Raw genomic sequence first — 27,859 nt, 5'->3', positions numbered from 1 at the left:
TGCTACTCTCTCATTGATGTTTCTATCTCTCTATCCCTCTCCCTCTCTCTCTAAAAAAATCAATAAAAACATATAAAGATGCAAAGATCTAAGTCTTACTACTCCAGGAATATTTACAGGTATTCTTCTAACTCTACTCTTTCTATCAGTGTCTATACATATATTCTCTCTTAATCTAACAAAATACACTGTTCCTTTGATTTCACCTAATAATATTCAGGAAACTACATGGTATCCATATTTCTTTTAAGTAATTTTATATTATTTGTCTATTTTAGGTAATGATACATCCTTTAGAATCTATTTTTTTCTCATACCATTTATATTTTGAGGCAACACAAATATAATTATTTGTGTGTATACATGTGTGGATATGGGTATGTATATAGAAAGAACTGAATTCAATTGTGACCACAATAACTTCTAAATATAGTGGATATTTGTTTTATTTGTTTGTTTGTTTTTCATTTTAAAGATTGCTTCTTTTTTTAATATGCTTGCTGACTCAGGGGCTCTTTTATTCTTTTCTTTTATAAAGCTAATCAACTTCTTAACACTGAAGACCCTTACATGCAAGTTATAACCACAGCTATATCCCAGAGAAAGAGAAGCAGCATAATAGAGTGCTCAACAAATAACATGTTATACATCCACCACTGGCATAGAAGAGGGTGGAGATGGGAAGGAGAAGCAGGAGGAAGACTGCACTATTCCATTGTAGTCAAGAAAAATCTTTATTTGGATGAGTGAAGTGTATTCTTTAAAATATTATTCAAAGTGAGTTCTAGAGCATCCATGTATCAATATCACTTGAAATATGGGTTAAAATGTAGATTTTCCAGGCTCCCAACATGGACTTATTGAATTTTGAGGGGATGTTACCTTGGTACCTCGATTTTCAAAAGGCTCCTAATTATGTTTATTCTTAACACTGATGTTCATCATTATACTGGAGATCTTGGTCAAGTCAATAAGATAAGTGAAAGAAATTAAAAAAGATATAAGTGTTGAGCAGAAATCAGTTTGGCTCAGTGGATAGAGCGCTGGCCTGCGGACTGAAAGGTCCCTGGTTCGATTCCGGTCAAGGGCATGTACCTTGTTGTGGGCACATCCCCAGTGGGGGGTGTGCAAGAGGCAGCTGGTCGATTATTCTCTCTCATCGATGTTTCTAACTCTCTATCCCTCTCTCTTCCTCTCTGTAAAAAATCAATAAGATATATTTAAAAAGATATAAGTATTGAAAAATAAGAAAAAAATTGTGATTACAAACAAACAAATACCACAAAAAAAATTGTGATATTATGACTCTGTACATACAGAATTCATAAGAATCCAGATTCTTTGAAATGAATGAATTTTACATTACTGGATACAATAGCAATGTAAAATATCAGTTTTGTTCCTATACACTATCAAAGTTATGAAATATAATTAGAAAAGTATCATTTGGAATAGCAGAAAAATAAAAATATATAAATAAATCTAACAAAAGACGAAAAACACTTTTATATGAAAAACTGTAAAACATTCCTGAAAGAAATTAAGAAGACCTAAATAAAAGAGGAATGGATGAGCATAAGCTTATGTTCATGGATTAAAATACATGCTATTGTAAAGTATTCAATCTCTTCAAAATGATCTATAAATTCAGTGAAATTTCAATCAAAATCTCATGTTGTGTTTGTTGTTTTTTTTTTAATTTGACAACCTGATTCTAAAATGCATATGGAAATTCAAAGAAACAAGGCTAGCCAGGACAATCTTGATAAATAAGAAAATAGCTGGAAGATTTATAGTAGAACATATAAAGTTTTATAAAAGTATAGAATTCAAAAACAAAGTAAGCTAAATATACCAATGGAAAAGAATAGAGAATCCAAAAATAATCTCATATACTGTATAATCAGTAACTTAATTATGGCAAGAATCCCACTACAGTATTATAGGGAAAGAAGGACTTTTCAATAAACAATGCTTGATCACTTAAATATCCATATGGTGGAATAAAATAAACTTAATCTCTGTCTCACACCGTACATAAACTTCAATTCCAAATGATTCATTTAAAAAGTAAATTTAAAAAGTAAACAACAGCCAAGACCGGTTTGGCTCAATGGATAGAGCGTTGGCTTGGGGACTGAAGGGACCCGGGTTCGATTCTGGTCAAGGGCATGTACCTTGGTTGCGGGCATATCCCCAGTAGGGGGTGTGTAAGAGGCAGCTGATTGATGACTCTCTCTCATCGATGTTTCTAGCTTTCTATCTCTCTCCCTTCCTCTCTGTACAAAATCAATAAAATATATTTTAAATAAATAAATAAATAAATAAATAGTAAACAACAAGGTTTCTAGTAGAATTTTCTTTCAAGAAAGAATAGTTTATGACTTTGTTTTAAATCGGACAGGGAAAGCTCTAATCATAAGATAATAAATAGGCATGTTTATGCCATTAAAATAAAGAACTTCTGTTCATCACAAGACAATTAAAAATGCAACATAATAAAATATGTGAGATACAGTTAAAACAGTGCTGATAGCAAATTTATAGTATTAAATGTTTATATTAGAGAAAAGAAAATACCTTGCATTTACCGTATTATTTAAATTCCTATCTCAGGAACTTAGGAGGAAAATAAAAAAAATAAATTTAAAGCAAATAGAGGGATGAAACTAATAGAAATCACATGTCAAATTAAAAACATGCAGACAATAGAAAAATAAAACAAAAAATTCATCCTTAAAAAATCAATAAAATTTATTAACTTTTAGCAATATTGTCATAGATAAAAATAGACAAGAGGCCCTGGCCGTTAGATCAGTTGACTAGAGCATATTCTAGATATGAAAAATTGCAAGTTACATTTCCAGTCAGGACAAATAGAGGAAGCAATCAATTAATGCAAAAACAAGTGGAACAGTTGAAACCGGTTTGGCTCAGTGGTCAGAGCGTCGGTCTGCGGACTGAAAGGTCCCAGGTTCGATTCTGGTCAAGGGCATGTACATTGGTTGTGGGCACATCCCCAGTAGGGGGTGTGCAAGAGGCGGCTGGTTGATGTTTCTTTCTCATTGATGTTTCTAGCTCTCTATCCCTCTCCCTTCCTCTCTGTAAAAAAATCAATAAAATAAAATAAAAACAACAACAAAAAAACAAGTGGAACAACAAATTGATCTCTCTTTCTCTCTGTCTCTCTCTCTCTCTCCCTTCTGCCCCCCCTTTTCAAATCAATAAATTAAAAATAAATAAATAAGATAGAAATCACCAATATCAGGAATCAAACAGGAATAATGACTATAGATCCTATATTCATTAAAAGGATAATAAAATAATACTGCAAACATCTTTCTGCTCATATATTTAAAAACTTAGTAAAAATAAATGACATGCTCTCTTAAAAACAGATATTAGGTCCTAGTCTGTTTGATTAATGATTAGAGCATCAGCCCGCAGACTAAAAGATCATGAGTTAAATTCCAGTCAAGGACACATGCCTCAGTTGCAGGTTCAATCCCTGGCCCTGGTCAGGGGGCATTGTGGGGGAGGGACAACCAATTGATGTTCTCACATTAATGTTTCTCTCTGTGTGTCTCTCCTCTTTCCTTTCACTCTCTCTAAAACTCAATGGGAAAAATATCCTAAGGTGCAGATTAACAACAACAACAAAAATATATTAGGAGAGTGAGAAGGGAAAGCAATAGACTGGAAGAAGATATCTTCAATTTTACAATATAAATGACTAGAAGCTGATGCACGAAGATTTGTGCTAGAATGGGATTTTCTTTCCCTGGCTGCTGGTACTGTCTTTCCATTCCGGCCCAGTCCCTTTCTACTCAGGCTCTGGAGCCTCTTCTTTCTGCTCCAGCCCCACCTTCCCATGCTGCCCAGAGGCCCTCAGAGACTGGGGAAGGGGTTGGGGTGGGGGCAGAACGCCTGTGTTGTCACCATGGTGACACTGCAAGCATCCCACCAGCCCCCATCACTCAGCACCTGTGTATGCAAATTAACTGCCATCTTTGTTGGATTAATTTGCATAGCAGAGGTAGGGTTGATTTACATGTTTGTCTATTATAAGGTAAGATAAAGGATTTATAACCAGAATATATATAGAGAGAACTAAAACAATAATGAAAAGAGAAACAGGTTTTGTTTTTTTAATAGACAAAAGACTTGAATAGGCACTTCACAAAAGTAGATATCCAAATGTTTATTTAATAGGCATAAAGAAAGATGCTTCCCATGGCAGGGTGGGTAAGTTTGTTGGAGCTTTATCCTGGATACCAAAAAAGCAAAAAGGTTGCAAGTTCAATTCCCTGTCAAGAGGCAACTGATGGATACTTCTTTCTTTCTTTCTCTTCCCCATCTTCTCTCTCAATGCCAAGATTGATGAGGATGTGGAGGAACTGATGCTCTGATACATTGCTGGTAGAAATATAAACTGGCAAAATTACTCTGGAAAACTTTCTATACAAGTGTATACATAAACATAGGTAACATACAAAACCCTATGACAAGGATGAGCATGTTGATAGCAGATTTATTCATAATTGGCCAAACAGGAAACAACCCAAATGACCATCATATACAAAATGATTGTACTATCTTCATACAGTGCCATTCTACATTGAGATGCAAAGGAAGAAGCTATCACTACAAGCAACAACATGGATATTTTCATAGGCATAGTGCTGAACTTTAGAAGCCAGACCTAAAGAAATATATATTGAATGGACAGATATATATTCCACTTATCTGAACTTTAAGAAAGAGAAAAGCTAATATACAATTATGGAAATTTGATTAGAAAGATATTGTTTTGGAAGGTGCACAAAGGATCCATTTTGGATGTAGCAAAAATTCTGTATCTTGATCTGGGTGGCAGTTATACCTTTTAGAAAAGATGAATACTTTCAAAAAAGTTCATAACATTTTACATTTTATGTTTGTTCACATCATCTATATATGTTATATATCAAGGAAAGTAAAATTATATCATGCTTAACTTTAATGAAAAAGTTGCTAGTTACCATTAAATGAACATTTATAAATAAAACTGTTACATAATTTTTGTAAGCAAATATATGTGTCCTTGACAATATCATAGTTTGTAAAACTCATAGTTATTTGATACCAATCATTATCAATTTAAAAATAAAAGCACAAGCTCTTTTAAAAAAGTAATATAAACCTTCCAGCTTATTAAAATGCACAAATAAAATAAAAATTATTACCTAAACATTTACCATACTATTATTTATAATAAATTTAATTTAAATAATTTATAATAATAAAAGCATAATATGCTAATTATACCAGAGATCTTTCTGTCCTTCTGGATAAAGGAAAGGAAGCCCGGGTCCCGGGTGCCAGAGGGAAGTCCGTGCCAGCAGCCAGAGGAAGGAAGGCCTACTCTTGCATGAATTTTGTGCTTCAGGCCTATAGTTTTGTAATAAATTGGGTCATCTTTGTGAATATCAACGTTTCAATATGCTAAAATTCTGTAAGATTTTTCTGTTTCAGCCTTATTTTTTAAGCTATTATCATAACTCATTTATAACCATGATCTTTTAAATATTCTGCTCTCACTATTCTGTGCTACATTAATCATAACAAATAAATAAATTAGATATGTATATGATGAATAAATTAAAAAACAATGACAGTAGGCTTCTTGATATGCCAGAAAAAAAATTCACTTTATTTCCCCCAAAAGGGAGCATGTTACAAAAACACAGGTGTTAGTTTAAAGTGGCTAATATTGGCCAAATAGGGGACCATTGGAGCACAGAAGCAATTAAACCCACTGATAAATTATAAACCATTAATAATAGGTATTTTTTAGTAATAAATAATAAATGGATAAACATAATAAATGGGTAAATAAGTAAATACAGGAAAGGGGTGGGCAGGCTCTTGCTTACAGTGAAAAGGCCAGTTAATGCAGAGGGATGCTGGAGTTACAAAATCATCATTTTGCAAACATCATAGTTAAAATCAAGCAAGAATCAATAATGGATGACAACTCTAGGGGATATTTTGATCAAAAGGATATTTTCATGATGTTAAAGTTCACTTTTGGAGTATTCCAGCATAATCTGAGTTAAATTAAGAGGGGGGAGGAATCACACAATATTAAAGTAGGAATGGTCTATTCCTAAACCAGGAAGGGGAACTGTATTCTTTTTTTATTTTTATTCTTTTATTATTTATTGAGTTTTTACAGAGAGGAAGAGAGAGGGATAGAAAGCTAGAAACATCGATCAGCTGCCTCTTGCACACCTCCCACTGGGGATGTGCCCGCAACCAAGGTACATGCCTTTGACCGGAATCAAATCTGGGACCTTTTAGTCCGCAGGCCGACGCTCTATCCACTGAGCCAAACAGGTTTCAGCGGGAACTGTATTCTTAAACAAAAAAGTCAGTGTTCTAAAAGACAAATTAAGGCTGTGGAAATTTACAGATAAAAGAAAGAAAAGGGCATCTGACCTAGAAGGATCCTGAGCTGACCCTAGACTGGATCCTGTCCTATAGGAGGAAAGTGCTGTAAAGAACCCTCTTGATCCTGGCTGGTGTTGCTCAGTTAGTTGGGTGTTATCTTGTGCACTGAACGGTTGCCAGTTCAGTTCAGGTCAGGGTACATGCGTATATTGCAGTCTTGATCCCTGGTTGGAGGCGTGCAGGAGGAAGCCAATCAATGTTTATTTTTCACATGAATCTCTTTCTCTTTCTCTCTCTCTCTCCCTCCACCTTCTCTTTCTCCATCCTTTCCTTCCTCTCTCCCTAAAATACATAAAGACATATTTTAAAAACACCACCAAAATAAATAAAAAAACAAAACACACAATCACACATGTATATTCTCTCTCTCCATTTCTTTCTTGTTCTTTTCTGTCTCTTTCTTGTTCTATCTCTACATAAACACTTTTACAATCCTCTCTAGATAAATAGATATAGATATATATACTAGTAGATAGATAGGTAGACAGTAAGATAAAGACAATAGATAGCAAATGATAAGCAAGTGAGGTAAATGTTATAAATAAGTGAATTTGTCACTTTTCTATAAGTTTTAAATTCTTAAAAGTTAAAAAGTACCAGTAAAAAAAACTTTTATTTAGGAGATTTTTCAAAAAATTCTGAAAAATTATAATTGTCAGGCATCTCCAAAAGCTGTGGTTAAATACAGTATAGATCTGAAGGGTTCTCTGCATTTATGCGAAGGGTCTTTAAGTTTTCGATAAAAATTGATTCTAGTATAGTAGAGTAGGACAGATTAAGAATTTTGGCTAAACAGGTCAATTAATGACACATGTTATTATTTTGCATATCTAACATGAATTAAAATATATAAGAACCTTTATACCTCACAATTAATGTCACCAGTATGATGTCACTGATTACAGTGATATATTCAAAATAATTCATGTAGAAAATACAAAATATAAATGATGAAGATGAATATTACTACAATATCAAACCAATATGATTTCAGTACTGACTTGCATATCTTAAATGTTTAGGAAAAACATTCCAAAAAAGCTTTTGGACTTTATACTACAACTAAATTTAGTACGGAGCCACTGAGATGTTTTTTCTTCCCTATACATATGAATACTTTGCTAGAGAACCAAGAATCTGAGGAATTGTTATTGGTATATTATAGTGCTCTTTGCTTAAACTTGTCATTAAAGGAGCTGTCCACTCTACAACTTTTGGTATTAATTCCTTTCCCTATCTTATTAATTTTGTGGGGTCCACAAAGGAGAGGGGATGACTGCCTTGCTTTTACCATTGTTGCCTGGTATTCCAGTTCTGCAGTGTTCCTATTGGCCTAATTTAGGTTTTTGTGCTGGGCAACTTTAGGAGTACATCACTCAAATCATAGTCTATGTGAATAGAATTAATGGACCTGTGAAGTCCACAACTTGTGCAGCCATACATAAGGTGTGGCTTCTTGAAGAGACGGTTTTATGCCTGGGCATTTAGGCCAGTTCTGTTTTCTATCACAATTTGGGTGTAACATTTACTTTGTTCTGATTCTTCCTTTAAGGCTTGAATAGCTAGCTTTCCTCAAATCGATGCCTGGATAATGATGAATGCCAGACTATTTAATAGCTACCCTAAAATTGGCATAGTGACTTCTCCCTCAGAGGACTAAATATTGACTTATGTAAAAGTGTGCCTAGTTTAAAAACCACTTATAAAATAGAGTAGCAAAAAAAAGTATAAAATAGAGTAGCAAAACATGTTCAAATATAGGAGCCATGTTCTCTGTTTCTTTTTTAAAAATTCTTCTCCTGTAAACTTGTGTGCGATAGTAACCATCCTCCAAGATGGTCCACGATGATTCCCAACTCTTGGTATTTATTTGTTGTGGTGTCTCCTCCCATATTGAAACAAACTTATTCTCTGTGACTAGTAGAATATGGTAGAAATGATAGTGAGTTATTCCAAATGAACCTCAGAAAATACACTATGGCTTCTACCTGGCTTTCTCTTTATGTGTCTTGTTCTGGGAGAAGCCATCTGCAATGACATGGACACACCCAAGATGCCCGAGAGGCTCACATGGCAAGAAACTTGAGACCTCCTGCCAAGCACCATGTGTGTGCACCACCTTGGAAGCCCCAGTCAAGAATCTGGATGACTGCAATCTTGGTCAACATCTTGACTGCTGCCTCAGACCTGAGCCAGAACCACCCAGCTAAGACACTCTCTATTCCTGACCTAAAGAAACTGCAGGGTAATGTTTGGGGGTAATTGGATATGCAGCACTGGATAAGTAATCCTCATAGGTTCTCAATGGACTCAAAGCATCAACCATGAATGCTTAGGTGCTATCTATGTCAATCATAAAATCCAAATATTAGTTTTATGGATCAATTAACAAATTTTAAGGTAGAGGATTTAAGCAAAAGTTGAACAAACATCAAATGACAGTACAAATCTTTCCACTGGAAAACCTTTCTTTACCTCCTCTTATCTTTGCATGTCTAAACTCTGCCCATCCTCTGTGGCTGGAGGGTTTTTATTCCCATCCTCGATGCAGCAAAACTGTGAGGATGTAGTTACTTTCTTTTTTCTTTATCTCTGTCCATCTCTGGCACTTTGTAATTTTTACCTTGTATGAATATATAAACACTATAATGTAGATTATTAGTATCCTCCCAGACAGTATGAAATAAATGTTAACAGCACAGACTTTAAGGTTAGCCTTCCTGAGTTTGTACCCATATTCCACATTTAATAGTTGTATGCTTTCATGCAAGTCACCAACCTCTTGTATATCTATAAGATGGGACTGCATAGCACATATGTGTTAGGGTTTCTATGAGGATTCAAAAAGTCCCAATAAAGATGTATTATGTTAAAAGTATCGTTACTCTCCAGCTCTAAGTAAGGCTGTCACTGTGAAATTAAACCTTGGCATAATTCCCAAGCTTAATGCTTATTAGATATTTGAAAAAAGTTAGTGAGCTCTTCAAGCTCTTGTTTCTTTACATGTAAACTAGAAATAAAATCAACCATCTCACTGGGCCTTTGGAGGATAAAACATTATATAATGAATGTAAAACACCTAACACAGAGCTTGACAAATGGTAGGCGGGCAACAAATGTTCGTTGTTTCCTTCTTCTCAGCTTCTTAAAGTAGATACTGTGCAGAGTGGCTGGAGGCTAGCTGTTAAAACATGCTAGAAAGGAAACTGTATTTCAGGCTTTGTATGTTGAACTGAGTTGGACACCAAACAGCTTTCTATTATTTAGTAAATGTTTAACATACCTGGTTAAGATATATAAGTCATTTTTCCAATCTGATTTAATACTTAGGTAATGTTAAAATTTATTCATTCTAATTTTATATCTTCTACATGATTGATTATAATATAGTTGCTGTAATTAATGCTATACTTTGAAATCTAGAGGTTCTAATATTTGTAATTTATATTCAATGTACAAAAGGGTGACATAAACTTGAACATATTATATTTTTGTGTGGCAAACTGCTGGGCCTTGTTACTTTCAAATAGATTTTAGAGGCAAAACCATGGGCTTGAATCCCATTGAGCCTCATGTACAACAACAAAATGTAGAGTTATTAGACTAGGTAACAGAAGATAGGATTCTAGCTTTTGATCTGCCACCTTCTACTATCTATTTTAGATAAGTCACCTCTTTCTAGAAAACGAGGTTGTTTTAGGTGAAAGCTGAGTCAAAATAACTCATGGTTGAATCCTGGCTCTATCTCTTCACAGATGTGAAATCTCAATGAATATTAATTTTCTATAAATTGGGACAATCATATATAACTCTAAGTTTGTGATTTTGAATAAAATAAACATGTATTGCTTCTAGTATATGTTAGTTATTTTTGCTTTTCCTTTCTTTAGTGTCTCAATTTTATTACCTGTAAAAGGAGCCAGTTGAATTAAGTCACTTCTGATTCTAATGTTTTATTATTACAGACATGATAGTGGTCAATGCAATATTAAAAAGATCTGGGCACTTGCTCTTAGTATGTAATAAAGTGTTGCATAGCCTATATAATAAAAGGCTAATATGCAAATAGACAGGATAGGGGAACAACTGAACTGAACTGACTGGTTGCTATGACGTGTGCTGATCACCAGGGGGCATGCATGGGACATGTTGGGCATCAGCTGTGGCAGGAAGGTGGAGCAGGTGACTGGGGGGTGGGGAGGGCACCAGACCAAGGTGGGGCGCTGGTTGCTGTTGTTGGAGTGATCATCTGGTGGTTACTGAAAATTCTTTGCTCCCATGTGCCGTGGTCCTACCCAGGGCTCACACCTGCTGCCAGTGCTGGCCCTGCTCACACCCACTGCCTGTGCCCAGGGCCAGGCCTGATTACTAGGCACCGTCAGCGGGTGCAAACAGTAGCTGCCGGTCCTGATTGCCCTTGAGGGCTTCTCCACCTCCCTCAGCTCCTGAGGGGTGATTGGGGTAGCAGCCGCTGCTCACACTCCCTGACAGCACCTGCCCCACTCACACTCGCTGCTGGAGCTGGCCCCAATAACTCTGTGCCATCAGTGGATGTGAGTGGGGCTAGCACCATCAGCAAGTGGGAGCAGTGATGTGATCAAGGCTGCTTGCAAACAGAGGACCTGGGGCCAGGGAAGGAGGGGCCAAGTAGGGGCATGGCGGATGGGCTAAGACCCACCCCTGTGCCCACTGCAGCCTCGCAGCCCATAGCTCCTTTCAAGGTACACAAATTCGTGCACTGGGCTCCTAGAGTTATAATAAGAATAAAAACATATTGTGGTTGTGAGGGGTGGGAAAACACAAAATTTTTATATGTATGTTGCTAAGAGGAAGGCTGGCTCAATATATATTCAGTAGATATTTTATTTGTGTTCTATTGTGTCTATGGATGACTTGATCATATAATGATCAGATCACAGGTTCTGAGTCAGAGATTTTGTCTAGTAAACAATAGCAGAACAGGTCCTGGATCATAAACCCAGACCATTAACCTTTTGGGACAAAACAAAGCATGGGTTATTGCTCTCTCAGCCCAAATTGTATTTGACTAATTCCTATATCAGTCAAAATGAACTACCCCAATATATGAATATTTTATTTATTTTTTATGTTAAAACAGAACATTAAAGGTAATAAATCTGAGAGGCTTGATTTAGGTTAAAAGATTATATATGTGTGTTCCCATGTGGATAAAAATAATATAAGACTATTTACCAGGTTGTAAAGATACCTATTATTTATTATTTATTTACTTTTTTTTTTTTTTGAGAGAGAGAGATTGATTTGTTGTTTCACTTATTTATGCATTCTTGTATGTGCCTTGACTGGGACCTCAACCTTGATGTATTGGGTGTATTGGAACAATTCTCTATTACGCTATCTGGCGCTATCTGGCCAGGGCAAGAAGAGTCCCTATTTTTAGATGATGGTTATAGTTGAGTTTTGTTGTTTGTTTATATTTTCTAAGTCCTGTAAAGCTGTTATGTGTTACATCAATAGTGAGAGGGAAAAGCAAGCTATAAGTATCATATAAAGCTCTCATAAACACTTAGACAGATTACCTCCCTCCACCACACCCCAACTTCAAGTCAGGGACCCACCATCCCACAGTGATAGCTTCCAAAATAGATGAAAGTAAAACATTACTTTTTAAGGAGGGGAGCCTAAAGGTAATACACAAACAACTCCATTGCCATATTATATCTTATATAGACATTCTATCCTTGAATGTGTGGAAATAAATGAGCCATGTATGTCCACACAGCTTTCCTAGTATTGTCATAGTTGTCAAAAGAATATAGAACTACAATGAAGTAGAAAGAATCAGAAGGTTCAAGATTGTAATTCTGGCTCCATTTCTAATAGCTGTGTGAGCTTGGGAAGTTACTTGACTATTGGAAACATGGATTACTTCTGTAAAAAATGATAATATCGAATAATAAGTAATTCACAAATTTTCTTTTCTAGGACTAAATGAGATTATAAATACCAAGGCCTTGCAACATGAATATAAATCCTCTTCTCACTCACATTTCCTTTTTCAACGTTTATACACCTCAAGGTGAGTGAACTAGCATAGGATACAGGACTAAGGTAAAATCAGCTTTGCAGTATGATGTTTTGAGTGTGGTCTTTTTTTCAGGATGGAAGGGTTAAGTTAGGCTAAGCTATGAAGTTTTTTCTCTGCCTGCCATCTATAAAGTTTAATAACTAAATAGTGCATAATCAACTAAATAGAAGAGAAAAATTTTTCTGTGTAGGTTCAAATGAAAAGTAAGGTCTATTTTTATCTAGCTATATCTGAGTCTCTTTTTTTCTTTCTTCTTTTGTCACACTCTGTGACAGTCTATAGTTCTGTAAAGTGTCTGAGCTAAATTGTGATTAAAAAACAATAAACTTGTATTCTTCAAATGATCTCATAAATGATAACTTGGAATTTTATTTCTAATGTAAAAACAATCCAGAATTAGAACTAATGTTGGTGACTTCAAATATTTGGCTCATTTAAATATTTCAAGTGGAATATTAATTTTAAGAATTAGTGCTAGGCAGAAAATACTGTATTCATAGTGAAAACTTTTAATTTAGAAAATAAATGTGTGTGTTTTAACAATCAATTCTTTTAATAATGTGAGAGGAATATTAAGGACCAGTGGAACTACATATTCAAAGGTGGATATAAAACACACTAGTGAAATTATTTTAGGAATTACAAAGGCACACAGAATATTTTGGATGGTTTTCCAAGATCTCTATACCAAACTTTACACTTATAGAACTTATTCTCTATGGTAATCTATGGTTGGATAGTCTATAGGGTCTCCAAAATAAAAATAATCTAAATTTGACTTTATCTTTTTCCTTTCTACATCCTGATTTTCTTCAAATTTCCTCTTTTAGTGAACAGGTTCATTATTCATCCAATGGGTCCAAGAAACCATTTGGACATTATTTGAAATACCTCCTCTCTCACCTTCTGTATTCTCACCCCACCACGATATAATCCACAGAAGAATGTCAATGGTGCCTCTCTCCTGACAAATTCACTGTCATATCCCTTTTCAGGCTGTCTTTCCTTCTGGCTGGGGTCCTTCAGTAGCTTCTCAGTGGTTCTCTTTGCCTCTAATCTTGCTCTCTACAATCTATTCTCCATATTTGTGTCCTGATAAAAATCAATCTGACAACAGGTCTCCTCTGTGTTAGTATATTAGACTCAGTATCAGATTTGGAATTCCTTAGCTGGAAACACAAAGTTTCACATGTTATTCTAGTCTCTTTGCTTGTCATTCCCCATATCTAGAAGGTACCTTTCATTCTGGAACATGTACATAGTTCCCCTAATATACAGGGTGAGCAAAAATAGGCTAACAGTTATTCATATGGAAAATAATACAATAAGTAATAAATAAGAATCCTACCAAATAAAAGAGTAATATGCAAATTAACCATCACTCTGCTACACCAACAAGCCATACCCAAAAGCCAATCAGAGCGAGTATGCAAATAAACACAATCAAGATGGCTACAGACACAGAGAGCAGGAGGGAGGCTTGGGTTTCTCAGGCAATGGAAGAAGCCAAGCTTTCTGCCTGCTCTTGCCAACCTAGGCCTCCACTCAAGAGTACAAAGTTTCAATTATAGAAAGTAAACAAATCTAAACAGAAATGGCGGCAGCCAGGTAGCTGGAGAGAGCAGGCTAAGGTTGCCCCCAGCAATGGAGGAAGCAAAGCTTTCCACACTCCCTGGCTGCCCCAGGCCTCTGCTTAAGGCTACAAAGTTTCAATTATAGAAGATAAATAAATTTCAGATACCAGGGCCTCTGGTGCTTGGGTCATCAGGGAGTGTGGCCCACCTGCAAACTACCACAGGCCCATCTCCCAGACCACTCCACACCCTAAAGGAATTCCCACCCTGATCCATCTGGGACACCCTTCAGTGCAAACCAGCTGGTCTCCACCCATGCACCAAGCCTCTATCCTATCTAATAAAAGAGTAATATGTAGATTGACCATCACTCCAACACACAAGATGGCTGCCCCCATATGGTCAAAGATCCTGCCCCCATATGGACACAAGATGGCCACCACAAGATGGTCAGCAGGGCAGGGCAATTGGGAGGGACCAGGCCTGCAAGGGAGGGAAGTTGAGAGGGACCAGGTCTCCAGGGGAGGGCAGTTAGGAGTGACCCGGCCAGCAGAGGAGGGAAGTTGGGGGCAAACAGGCTGGCAGGGAGCAGTTAGACATCAATCAGACTGGTAGGGGAGTGGTTAAGGGGTGATCAGGATGGCAGGCAGAAGTGGTTAGGGGCAATCAGGAAGGCAGGCAGATGAGTAGTTGGGAGCCAGCAGTCCTGGATTGTGAGAGGGGTGTATGACTGCCAGGTAGTCAGACATCCCTCAACGGATCCCAGATTGGAGAGGGTGCAGGCTGAGCTGAGGGACACTCCCCCACCCCATGTATGAATTTTGTGCCCCAGGCCTCTAGTATATAGATCACATTCTATGAAATCAGAAAAGAAACCTTCAGTCCCAAACTCATTGAACACATGTGCTCTTCCTGTAGCCCTCCCTGGACCTGGGTCTTGGGGGCAGGCCTTCACAGGTTACCTTTCAGGTGCTGAGAGGGGCTGGGAGACCCAGCCCGTCCCCTGCTCATGGGTGCCGGCATATCTACTCCTATGGGACCATTCTGTTCCATGTCTCTGCCTAAGCCACTGCCAGCTGCCAGGGTCCTCCAGAAAACCTTGGTCTGTGATCCCTTTCTCTAGCCTCAAGGCCAACAATGCGTGTTGAGTCCCTTCCATGGCATCCCTAACCACCCTCCTGCCCACTTCCCACTTTCAAGAACACCTGGTCACTGAGAGCCAGGACCTCAGAGTGGGGCCACAACTTCTGCATGTTCAGTACAGGGTCTGGGATTTGGTGCTCAATAAATGTCCAATCACTGATTTAAAAACAAAGAAACACCTGGTTAACTTCACCACCTGCCTAACCCAGGAGAGTTGCCAGGTTACCTCTGTAACCTGCCTTATCATTGTGACCTGTCTTAGTTCTATGACATGTTGCCACATGACACCCCACCAGGCTGGGCTGGGGCCACTGCAGGGTGACTCCCCTGCAGGCTCAAGAAGAGCTCCCCAAGATCTTGTCATATTTAAACTCAGACTCGGCTGTTGAGGCAGAGCTGGCCACATGGAGAAAGGGGAAGCCACCACCAAAAGGACAGCAAGTGCCTCCAGGGCAGGGAGAACCAGGCTGGCTGGGTGCAGGAGAGGACGGGTGAGTAAAGGGCCCTTGTGTGGGGAATGACATGATCAGGTTTATATTTTTTAACGGTCACTGTGATTTTTGGCATTTAAAATTATATTTGAGGGTGTAGAATCCATACAGATGAAGAGGGTGAGATGTACTTCAGGTACAGAGAGTGGGAACATGGCCTGGAGGTAGGAGAGATGAACACTGGAGACCTGAGCACACACCTCTCAGAGGCCGGTGAGTGAGGGACAGGGCAGGGAAACAGAGGACCCTCCATTGAGGGTACAGGGCAGGGGGGAGGGACCCTCCATGGAGGGGGCAGAGCAGGGAGGATAGGAGAGGAGGGAGGGATGACATGGGACACTGCTCCCTCCAAGGAGGGTCCCCTTTCCCCACAAGAAGTTTCCCTGTTCCCCCAGCCCTGCTCCTTCCCATGGTCCCCTGTTCTTCCTGCCTTCTGATGGAGGGCCCATTATCTCTTTTGTTCTGACCACTCTATGGTTGGTTCCTTTTCTCCTCAGCCTTGCCCCTTCCATGGAGGGTCTTCTGTTTCCCTCTCAGGTCCCCTCACTGACAGGCATCTGAGGGGCATGTGCTCTGGTCTTTCCAGTCTTTATCTCTCCTGCCTCCAGGCCATGTGCTCACTCTCTGTACTTGAAACACATTCTCACCCTCTTCAACTATCTAAATCCTACCTGGGCTCTCAAGGCACATCTCAAATGTCATTTCAAATGTCAAATCATAAAGTGATCTCTACAGGGGATGGGGAAGTAGGAGATGGCAAAGGGGGACAGATGGTGATGGAAGGAGACTTACCTTGGGGTGGTGAACACACAATACAATCCTACCTAATAAAGGAGTAATATGCAATTAACCACCACTCTGCAACACCCACCAGCCACCCCCACCAGCCACATTCACCAGCCACACCCACCAGCTAACCAGAGAGAGAATGCAAATTAACCCTAACCAAGATGGATGAAGCCACAGAGAACAGGAGGGAGGCTTGGGTTTCCCTGGCAATGGAGGAAGCCAAGCTTTCCACACACTCCCAGTGGGCCCAGGCCTCCACTCAAGGGTACAAAGTTTCAATTATAGAAGGTAAATAAATTCCAACAGAAATGGCAGCAGCCACGGAGCTGAAAGAGCAGGAGGCCAGGGTGATGGAGGAAGCCAAGCTTCTGCTGCCCTGGCTGGCTCAGGCCTTCATTCTAGGCTACAAAGTTTCAATTGTAGAAGATAAATAAATTCCAGATACCTGGGCCTCTGCTTGGGTCACTGGGGTGGGTGGCCGGCCTGAAAACCACCACAGGCCCATCTCTCAGACCACCCCACACCCTAAAGGAATTCCTACCCTGATCCATCTGGGACACCCTTCAGTGCAAACCAGCTGGTCTCCACCCATGCACCAGGCCTCTATCCTATCTAATAAAAGAGTAATATGTAGATTGACCATCACTCCAACACACAAGATGGCTACCCCCATGTGGTCAAAGATCCTACCCCCATATGGACACAAGATGGCCACCACAAGATGGTCAGCAGGGCAGGGCAATTGGGAGGGACCAGGCCTGCAAGGGAGGGAAGTTGAGAGGGACCAGGTCTCCAGGAGAGGGCAGTTAGGAGTGACCCAGCCAGCAGAGGAGAGAAGTTGGGGGCAAACAGGCTGGCAGGGGAGCAGTTAGACATCAATCAGGGTGTGATCAGGCTGGCAGGCAGAAATGTTTAGAGGCAATCAGGAAGGCAGGCAGGCGAGTACTTGAGAGCAAGCCGTTCTGGATTGTGAGAGGGATGTCCGACTGCTTGTTTAGACCTGATCTCAGGTAGTCGGACATCCCTCAAAGGATCCCAGATTGGAGAGGGTGAAGGCTGGGCTGAAGGACACTCCCCCCATTCATGAATTTTTTGCACCAGGGCTCTAAGTATACAGATAATTCATTACATAAATGTGTACCTGAAAACTATATAATTTTATTAACTAATGTCAGCCCAATAAATTCAATTAAAAATAGGTGGGTACCTTTTAAAAAATATATTTTATTGATTTTTTACAGAGAGAGGAAGGGAGAGAGATAGAGAGTTAGAAACATGGATGAGAAAAAATTATCCATTAGCTGCCTTCTGCACACCCACTCCTGGGGATGTGCCAGCAACCAAGGTACATGTCTTTGACAGGAATTGAACCCAGGACACTTCAATTCGCAGGGCTATGGTCTATTCACTGAACCAAAGGGTTTCAGCAAAAGGTGGGAGACTTTGAGGCTGATTGGATCATGAGGGTGGAGCTCTCATGAATAGGACTGATACCCTTTTAAAAGAAACCCCATACTAGACTATTCTGGGGGATCACTGCAAGTTCTATATATGTCTATGCTGTAAACTTGAAATATTGAATGCCAACTCTAATTGAAAAAAATTAATTATTAAAAATGAAATTTAAAAATAATAAACATAAAATGAAAAATCAGGAAGTGATCTTTAAAAAATATAAAAAATATAAATCATATCTAAAAGTCTGAAGGGCTCCAGCAGTAGTCACCTGTGCAGACAGAATCCTGTCTGTGATGGTGTTACACTGCTGGGAGAGGAATGCTCTGTCTTCTTCCTCCAGTCACCTCTGTCAGTGTTCTGACCACAGCTGGCACTGGGCAAGGCAGAATTGTGCTTCCTTGAGAGCAAGCTAAGCATCACTTTGGCTGCTTAGTTCTGGTGTGGGAGCAGACACAGAGAAAACGTTTTTTTAAGCCTTAATGGTTCTAATAGCATTTTCAACCTTCCCAAGGGACAAGTGACTTTTACCTGCTCTTCCCTGCACTCCTGCCAGGGAAGACAGAGGACAGAGGGCTGGCACAGTGTTGGCCAGGAAGCTAGGGAACATGCATCTGGGTGGACATCTGAACAGAACTACAGTTTCCTTAGGAAGGAAATGGAGGGAAGCATCGGCTATTATAGTATCAGCCACACATGTAGAGACTATACTTTTCATGACACAGTAATAGGATCACAGCTGCATGACCCTGTCATGTTCTCCTTCCCCAACCACATTCCAGGGGACCCAAGAATTGCCCACCATGACAAGCAGCTTCCTGGCCTTGGAGAACTCACCAACACTCTGCAAAGCCCTTAAGCTCACATGGCTGATCTCAGACTATGGATCCCAGACATCTTAACTCCTGGGAAGCAACCTGTAGTGACTTTTAAATTCCACTCTTAGCAGTGGAATTACTTGAGTAGTCACTGAGAACCTGTCTCACGCAATCTGAGTACTTGCAGAGGCTCTTTCAGTGACTGAGCCTAACAGGCAGCCAGCAGGTGGAGCCAGATCTTGGGGTGCCTTGGGAGCTTTGTTGACCGGCCCCTAGGCCCAGTGCTAAGAAAAGCCAGACGTGGTTTGGACCTTCTTGTGCTCATTCAGGCCTGGCAGAGGTAGCCACACACTGTGAATTGCTTTGTAGCTCAAAAGAGGTTGCCCAGGGCCAGTCACAGGAAGCATCTGAAATTGGCTGGCACCAGAGTCCCTCCCAGGAGGCCTCCTCAGTGGCCAGATTCAGATGACATCAGAGCAGGATCCAGTTAGCTTTACAAGTAGCATATCCCACATGATGTTATTAACCAATAGATTCAATTTAAATCACAGGAAGAATATTGTGATAGAAGCTATAATGTGGATGGACCTTAACGACACGTTCAGTGCAAAAGCCAGTGAAAAGAAGATTACTACTGTGAGATTCCACTCACATGAGGTCCCTAGCCCCATCGGAGTCAGAGATGGAAGGAAAGTGAAGGTACCATTGGTGGTGGGGGTTGGGGGAAATGGGGGTGAAATGCAGAGTTTACTGGGGACAGAGTTTTGGTTGGAGAAGATGGAGAAAGTGATGGAGAAGATGGTGGTGTGGGCCACACAACTGCACTGTGCATTGACAAAATAATGAAAATGGAAAATTTCATTGTGATAAAATGATCCAAAAAAGAGAAAGGAAAAGAAGGCCAGATCTTAAAATAGAACCATGGTCAGACATGCTCAGGTCACCTGAATCCCCGCTCCCAGCAGGCCTCTGGACACACAGTGATGAGAAGAGCCTGGGGTGCGAGGTCCATTGAGAAACCCTGGGCAAGCCTTGGTTCCCTCCTGTCTACCCAAAGGCCTGTTAAGAGAAGCAGATAAGCTGTGCGGGGGTCACGATATTGTGCAAAGAGACACACATCTCTGTGGGGAATGCATTTTGTGCAGCAACTGTGGAAAGCAGTAAGGAGTTACCTCAAAAATTAAAAATGGAACTTCCTTATGTCTCAGCAATTCCACTTCTGGGAATGTATCCCAAGGAATCAGCAACATTGATTGAAAAGAATATATGCACTGCTATGTTCATTGCATTGTTATTTACAATACCAATATCTGGAAGCAGCCGATGTGCCCATCTGTAGGTGAGTGGATGAAAATGCTTTGGTATATTGACCCCATGGAATACTGCTTGGCTGTGAAAAGGAAGGGAATCTTACTATTTGTGACAGAGTGGAGAGCCTTATGGTAAGTGAAATAAGCCAGTCAGAGAAAGACTTAATGCCATAGGATTTCACTTGTATGTGGAATCTAATTAGCAAAATAGATTAACATAGAAAATACAAACAGACTCATAGAAAGAGAACAGGCTAACAGCTATCAGAGGGAAAGTGGCTGTGAGTCTGGGTGAAAAAGATGAAGGTGTAGAGAGAAGGAGGAATGCAGATGGTTTACTGGGGACAGAATTTCAGTTGGAGAAGATGGGAAAAGTGATGGAGATGATGGTAGTGTGGGCTGCACAACACTATCAATGTCCTTAATGCCACTGCACTGTGCACTGAAAAACAATGGAAATGATAAATTTCACTGTGATACAACGATTAAAATTAGAGAAAGGAAATAAAGGCCAGGTCTTCAAACAAAACCAAGGTGGGACATGCTCAGGCCACCTGAATCCCCACTCACAGCAGGCCTCTGGACATGCTGTGAAGAGAAGAGCCTGGGGTGTGAGGTCCATTGAGAAACCTTGGGTAAACCTTGGTTCAGCTACCCCACCAGAGTATTAAGAAAAGCAGAGCAGCTGCGTGGGGGTCAACATCGTGTGCAGAGAGGCACAAATCTCTATGGGAAATGCATTTTGTGCAACCAGTATGGAAAGCAGTAAGGAGTTACCTCAAAAGTTAAAGATGGTACTTCTTTATGGCAGAGCAATTCCACTTCTGGGAATGTATCCCAAGGAATCAGCGACATTGATTGGAAAGAATATATTCACGGCTATGCTCATTTTAGTGTTATGTAAAATACCAAGATCTGGAAGCAGCCCTGTGCCCATCAGCAGGTGAGTGGATAAAAATGCTTTGGTACATTGAAATCATGGAATACTGCTTGGCTGTGAAAAGGAAGGGAATCTTAATACAATATTTGTGACAGCATGGATGTACCTGGAAAGCCTTATGGTAAGTAAAATAATGTGGATGGATCTTGACATGTTTAGTGCAAAAGCCAGTCAAAAGAAGACAACTACTGTATGATTCCACTCACATGAGGTCCTTAGCGCCATCGGAATCAGAGATGGAAGGTAAGATGAAGGTACCAGTGGTGATGGTGATGGTGGTGGTGGTGGGGGAACAAGGGCAAGATGCAGAGTTGTTTTTTATTTATTTTTATTTATTAATATTATTTTTAAATATTTTATTGATTTTTTACAGAGAGGAAGAGAGAGGGATAGAGAGTTAGAAACATCGATGAGAGAGAAAAATCGATCAGCTGCCTATTGCACTCCCCCTACTAGCGATGTGCCTGCAACCAAGATTCATGCCCTTGACCAGAATCAAATCTGGGAACTTTCAGTCCACAGGTCGATGCTCTATCCACTGAGCCAAACAGGTTTAGGTTACGTTTTTTTTATGGGGCCAGAGTTTCCATTGGAGAAGATGGGAAACATGATGGAGATGATGATGGTTTGGTTCACACAACAATATCAATGTCCTGAACACCATTGCACTGTGGATTGAAAACCAGTGCGAATGGAAAACGTCACCGTGATAAAACTATCCCAAAGAGAGAGAGAGAGAGAGAGAGAGAGAGAGAGAGAGAGAGAGAGAGAGAGAGAGAGAGAGAGAGAGAGAAATGAAAAGAAGTCCAGTTCCTCAAACAGATCCATGGTCAGAGGTGCTCAGGCCACCTGAATTCCCTCTCCCAGCAGGCCTCTGGAAACAGAGCGATGAGAAGAGCCTGGGGTGTGAGGTCCATTGAGAAACCCTGGGCAAATCTTGGTTTCCCCTCGCTACCCAACCGACCTATTAAGAAAAGCAGGGAAGCTTCCAGGAGGTCCCTATCCTGTGCAGGGAGGGACCCATCTCTGTGGGGAATGCATTTTGTGCAGCCAGTATGGAAAGCAGTAAGGAGTTACCTCAAAAGTTACAGATGGTACTTCTTTATGGCAGAGCAATTCCACTTCTGGGAATGTATCCCAAGGAATCAGCGACATTGATTTGATTGGAAAGAATATATTCACCACTATGCTCATTGCAGTGTTATGTACAATACAAAGATCTGGAAGCATCCCAGGGGTGTGAGGTCAATTGCAGAACCATGGGCAAGCCTTGCTTCACCCTGGCTACCCCACAGACCCCTTAAGAAAAGCAGGGAAGCTGTGTGGGGGTCACCATCCTGTGCAGAGAGGCACACATCTCTATGGGGAATGCATTTTGTTCAGCCACTGTGGAAAGTATTAAAGAGTTACCTCACAAATTAAAAATGGAACTTTCATATGGCACAGCAATTCCACTTCTGGGAATGTATCCCAAGGAATCAGCGACATTGATTGGAAAGAATATATTCACTGCTATGTTCATTGCAGTGTTATGTACAATACCAAGATCTGGAAACATCCCATGTGCCCATCAGTAGGTGAGTGGATAAAAATGCTTTGGTACATTGAGATCATGGAATACTGTTTGGCTGTGAAAAGGAAGGGAATCTTACTATTTGTCACTGTGTGGATGGACCTGGAGAGCCTTATGGTAAGTGAAATAACGTGGTTGGACCTTGACATGTTTAGTGCAAAAACCAGTGAAAAGAAGACAACTACTGTGTGATTCCACTCACATGCGGTCATTAGCGCCTTGGAGTCAGAGATGGAAGGTAAGATGAAGGTACCAGTGGTGATGGTGATGGTGGTGGTGGGGGGTAAGAGGGTAAGATGCAGAGTTGTTTTTTATTTATTAATATTATTTTTTAATATTTTATTGATTTTTTACAGAGAGGAAGAGAGAGGGATAGAGAGTTAGAAACATCGATGAGAGAGAATAATCAATCAACTGCCTCTTGCACTCCCCCTACTAGGGATGTGCCCGCAACCAGGATACATGCCATTGACCCTAATCGAACCTGGAAACTTTCAGTCCGCAGGCAGATGCTCTATCCACTGAGCCAAACCGGTTTCGGTGAGAGTTGTTTTTTAATGGGGCCAGAGTTTCCATTTGAGAAGATGGGAAGCATGATGGTGATGATGGTGGTTTGGTTCGCACAACAGTATTAATGTCCTTAATGCCACTGCATGGTGGATTGAAAAACAGCGAGAATGGAAAACGTCACCGTGATAAAACTATCGGGGGAAAAAAAAAGAGAAAGGAAAAGAAGGCCAGGTCTTCAAACAGAACCATGGTCGGAGGTGCTCAGGCCACCTGAATTCCCGCTCCCAGCAGGCCTCTGGACACACAGCGATGAGAAGAGCCTGGGGTGTGTGGTCTGTTGATAAACCCTGGGCCAGTCTTGGTTCCCCCTCACTACCCAACTGACCTATTAAGAAAAGCAGGGAAGCTTCGAGGGGGTCACCATCCTGTACAGAGAGGCACACATCTCTGTGGGGAATGCATTTTGTGCAGCCAGTATGGAAAGCAGTAAGGAGTTACCTCAAAAGTTAAAAATGGAACTTCTTTATGGCAGAGCAATTCCACTTCTGGGAATGTATTCCAAGGAATCAGCAACATTCATTGGAAAGAATATATGCACTGCTATATTCATTGCAGTGTTATGTACAATACGAAGATCTGGAAGCATCCCACCTGCCCATCAGTAGGTGAGTGGATAAAAATGCTTTGGTACATTGAGATCATGGAATACTGCTTGTCTGTGAAAAGGAAGGGAATCTTACTTTTTGTGACAGCGTGGATGGACCTGGATAGCCTATGGTAAGTGAAATAACGTGGATGGACCTTGTCATGTTTAGTACAAAAGCCAGTGAAAAAAGGCAACTACTGTGTGATTCCACTCACATGAGGTCCTTAGTGCCATCGGAGTCAGAGATGGGAGGTAAGATGAAGGTACCAGTGGTGGTGGTGGAGGGGGTAGTGGGGCGGGGGGGGGGGTGTGTGAGCTGCAGAGTTGTTGTTTAATGGGGCCAGAGTTTATGTTGGAGAAGATGGGAAACGTCATGGAGATGATGGTGGTGTGGTTCGTACAACAGTATGAATGTCCTTAATGCTACTGCACTGTAGATTGAAAAATATTGAGAATGTTAAATATCACCATGATAAAATGATACAAAAAAGAGAAAGGAAATGAAGGCCAGATTTTAAAACAGAACCATGGTGGGAAGTGCTCAGGCCACCTGAATTCCCGCTCCAAGGAGGACTCTGGACACACAGTGATGAGAAGAGCCTGAGGTGTGAGGTCTTTTGAAGAACCATTGTCAAACCTTGGTTCCCGTGGCTAACCCACAAGCCTGTTAAGAAGAGCAGGGAAACTCTATGGGGGTCACCGTCGTGTGCAGGGAGGCACACATCTCTGTGGGAAATGCATTCTGTGCAGCCACTGTGGAAAGTAATAAGAAGTTACCTCAAAAATTAAAAATGAAACTTCCTTATGCTTTATCAATTCCACTTCTTGGAATGTATCCATCCAAAACAATCAAAGACATTGTATATGCACTGCTATGCTTATTGTAGTGTTATTTACAACACTAAGATCTGGAACCCATGTGTCCATCAGTAGACTATTGGATAAAAATGCTTTGGTACATTGACACTACGGAATACTACTTGGTTGGGAAAAGCAAGGGAATCTTTCTATTTGTGACAGTGTGGATGGACCTGGAGAGCCTTATGGTAAGTGTAATAAGCCAGTCAGAGAAAGACTAATGGCATATGATTTCACTTATATGTGGAATATAATGAACAAAATAAATTAACAAAAAAAGTACAAACAGACTCATAGAAAGAGAACAGTCTGACGTTTGTCAGGTGAGAAAGGGGCTGTGGGGCTGGGTGAAAAAGGTGAAGGGATTAAGCAAAGAAAAACAACAACTCATAGACAAAGATATCACTATAGTGATCACCAGAGGGAAAGGGAATGGGGGAGGTGGAAGAGGGTAAAGGGGGTCAAATGGTCATGGAAGAAGACTTGACTTGGGGTATTGGGCACACAATACAACATGCAGATGATGTGTTATAGAATTGTACACCTGAAATCCACATGACTTTATTAACCAATATCAACCCAATAGATTGAATTAAAAACACAGGAAGAATATTGTGACAGAATCTATAACTTGGATGGACCTTGATGACATGTTCAGTGCAAAAGCCAGTATAAAGAGGACAACTACCGTGTGATTCCACTCGCATGAGGTCCCTAACGCCATTGGAGTCAGAGATGGAAGGAAAGATAAAGGTACCTGTGGTGGTGCTGGTGGGGGTGGGTGAGGGTGGGGATGCAGAGTTGTTGTTTATTGGGACAGAGTTTTGGTTGGAGAAGATGGGAAAAGTCATGGAGATGATGGTGGTGTGGGCCACACAACAGTATGAATATGCTTAATGCACTGTTCACTGAAAAACAGTGAAAATGGTAAATTTCACTGTGATAAAACGATCCAAAAAAGAGAAAGGAAAAGGCCAGACCTTAAAACAGAACCATGGTGGGACTTGCTCAGGCCACCTGAATCCCCGCTCCCAGGAGGCCTCTGGACACACAGTGATGAGAAGAGACAGGAGTGTGAGGTCCATTGAGAAACCCTGGGCAAGCCTTGGTTCCTTCCTGTGTACCCCACAGGCCTGTTAAGAGAAGCAGGGCAGCTGCGTAGGGGTCGCCATCGAGTGCAGGTGCAGAGAGGCGCACAGCAGGCCAGCCCCCGGGAAGCTCACACCTGAGAGAGCCCAGCAGCTCACCTGACACACAGCCTCCTGCAGCTGGCGATGGAACCCCCATGGCAACCGCACCGCCCACTGTACCACTGAGATGCCCTTGGAGGAGAGAGCTGAGAAGTGCCAATGGGGCTTAAAATGGGTGTGTTTTTTTTAATGTTTATATTAATAAATATTTTAACTGCAAATAATTGATTCCCTATGATAATTGTGCCACCACAGAAAATTGTAGAATTTACTCTCTAAAGTACTGACTCACAGGGCTTCTTCGATGATGTCCACTATGGAACATGTGCTAGAAGTGGATGGTATCGTGGTTCAAGGCTGTCCATGTCTCGCTGTGACTTGAACTTCATCTGAATAGGAGACCAAAGGTCTACATTTGAGGCCTTGAGGTTATAATGTAAGAACTCCCTTCCCAGGGTACAGACACACACATGCACATTAATATACACCAATTCACAATCATTCATACACATTGACATTCACACAGCCTCACACACATGCACACACATCCCTTCATATATGCTTACATACACATTCACATATTTAGTCACACAATTCATTCATTCACACACATTCATACACACCTACAAACAACCATACAAGTTGACATTCACATGCCCCTACACATTCACTGTAACACATGCTTAAACACACAGTAACATTTAGTCACACACAGTGACATCCATATTTATACATATCATCATACATGCTTTCACTCGCATGCACACACACACACACACACACACACACCTTGGCAGGTATAAGAGAGAGAAGTGGGGAACTCTCTGCCTCCTCCAGGAGCTCAGAATAACTGAGAATTTGCCGGGGGAAGAGCAGGACTTTCTGGCAGGTTCCACTGCAGGTAGCACTTAGAGAGCATGGCACATTTAACCAGCTCAGGGAAGCCTTCAGCTCCCTGAGGTTTGCCTGCTTCTGCTCCCCCGCTGCCAGATCCCTACTCTATGCATTAGCTCACTGTGAGTGAAACCATGACTGGACTATGGGGATAGGACCAGCCAGACAAAGTGACCTCAAATTAAAAGAAGAATAATCTCCACCCTCACAGATGTGTCTTGGAAGTCAGCCTACCCCTGACTACGTACAAGTTTCTCTCAAGAACAGTTTAACCTTATTTAAAATGTCACTATTTAGATACCTGAAATATATAATTAATTTGCCAGTAATGTAATTTTTAAAAAATATATAATTCTTAGAGTTGATTTTTAAATGAACCCTAAAGCATTGTAGACTTTCTACTTTTAAAAAGTAGTTCATTTCAGGAAATAAATTAATATAGTTATTCTAGTGTATGAAACTGGGTAAACTATGAAATCAGATCCAAACACAAGATATAATATCTAATTTAGGAAACAGTCTAAGAAACTTTAAAAATAAAAGCACAATAGAAGTAAGAATTGTGGTTTTGACTTTGAAGAGAAAATTAACGCTAGTTGCTCCATTAGAGATTTTAATTTTGTTTGTCACATCTTAGATGAATATTAGCTGAACACAGTGTGGTAATTATTTCACAATATATGCAAATCCAACCATCATGCTGTCTGCCTTAAACTTATACAGAGGTGTATGTCAATTATTCCTGAATAAAACTTGAAAAAAATAAAGTGCCTTGAGAAATGGAAAAAGTGATTTATAGGTAGAAAAATGCATACACCATATGAATGGTATCATCAAGACAACAGAAATAAAACTGTAAGTATGCAAGTGTGCGTTGCACTTGCGTGTGTGGGTGTGTGTGCATGTGTGTGAAACTGCAGGTCTCACTAGCCTATGCATACAAAGAGGTCACCTCACAGTCCAGATTACAGTGGCTTTACAGCCTTACAACCCTCTCACTAAGCACATACCAGCCTGTGCTCAGCACCAAATCCAAGGAGGCCACTTCCCTTGTTTGTCCCCTCAACAGGGCTCTTCCTCTGACCTGCTGTGAATGTACTTCATTA

General features: G+C 40.5%; 1 protein-coding gene and 1 non-coding gene across 5 annotated transcripts in view; one reads left to right on the top strand and one right to left on the bottom strand.

Moving 5' to 3' along the window:
- PHACTR1 (phosphatase and actin regulator 1) overlaps positions 1-27,859 on the bottom strand; it is a 532,833-nt gene that overhangs the window by 473,432 nt on the left and 31,542 nt on the right. The gene's annotated exons all lie outside the window — the stretch shown is intronic.
- On the top strand, positions 18,271-18,472 carry LOC118725075. Its single transcript, XR_004989823.1, has one exon. It is a non-coding gene; the product is annotated as a small nucleolar RNA SNORA74 (small nucleolar RNA).

This window comes from Pipistrellus kuhlii, unplaced genomic scaffold (genome assembly GCF_014108245.1).
Source record: "Pipistrellus kuhlii isolate mPipKuh1 unplaced genomic scaffold, mPipKuh1.p scaffold_m20_p_2, whole genome shotgun sequence".
NCBI classification, from domain to species: domain Eukaryota; kingdom Metazoa; phylum Chordata; class Mammalia; order Chiroptera; family Vespertilionidae; genus Pipistrellus; species Pipistrellus kuhlii.
The sequence above is the reverse complement of the archived record's forward strand: the minus strand, read 5'-3'. Positions and strand labels throughout refer to the sequence as shown.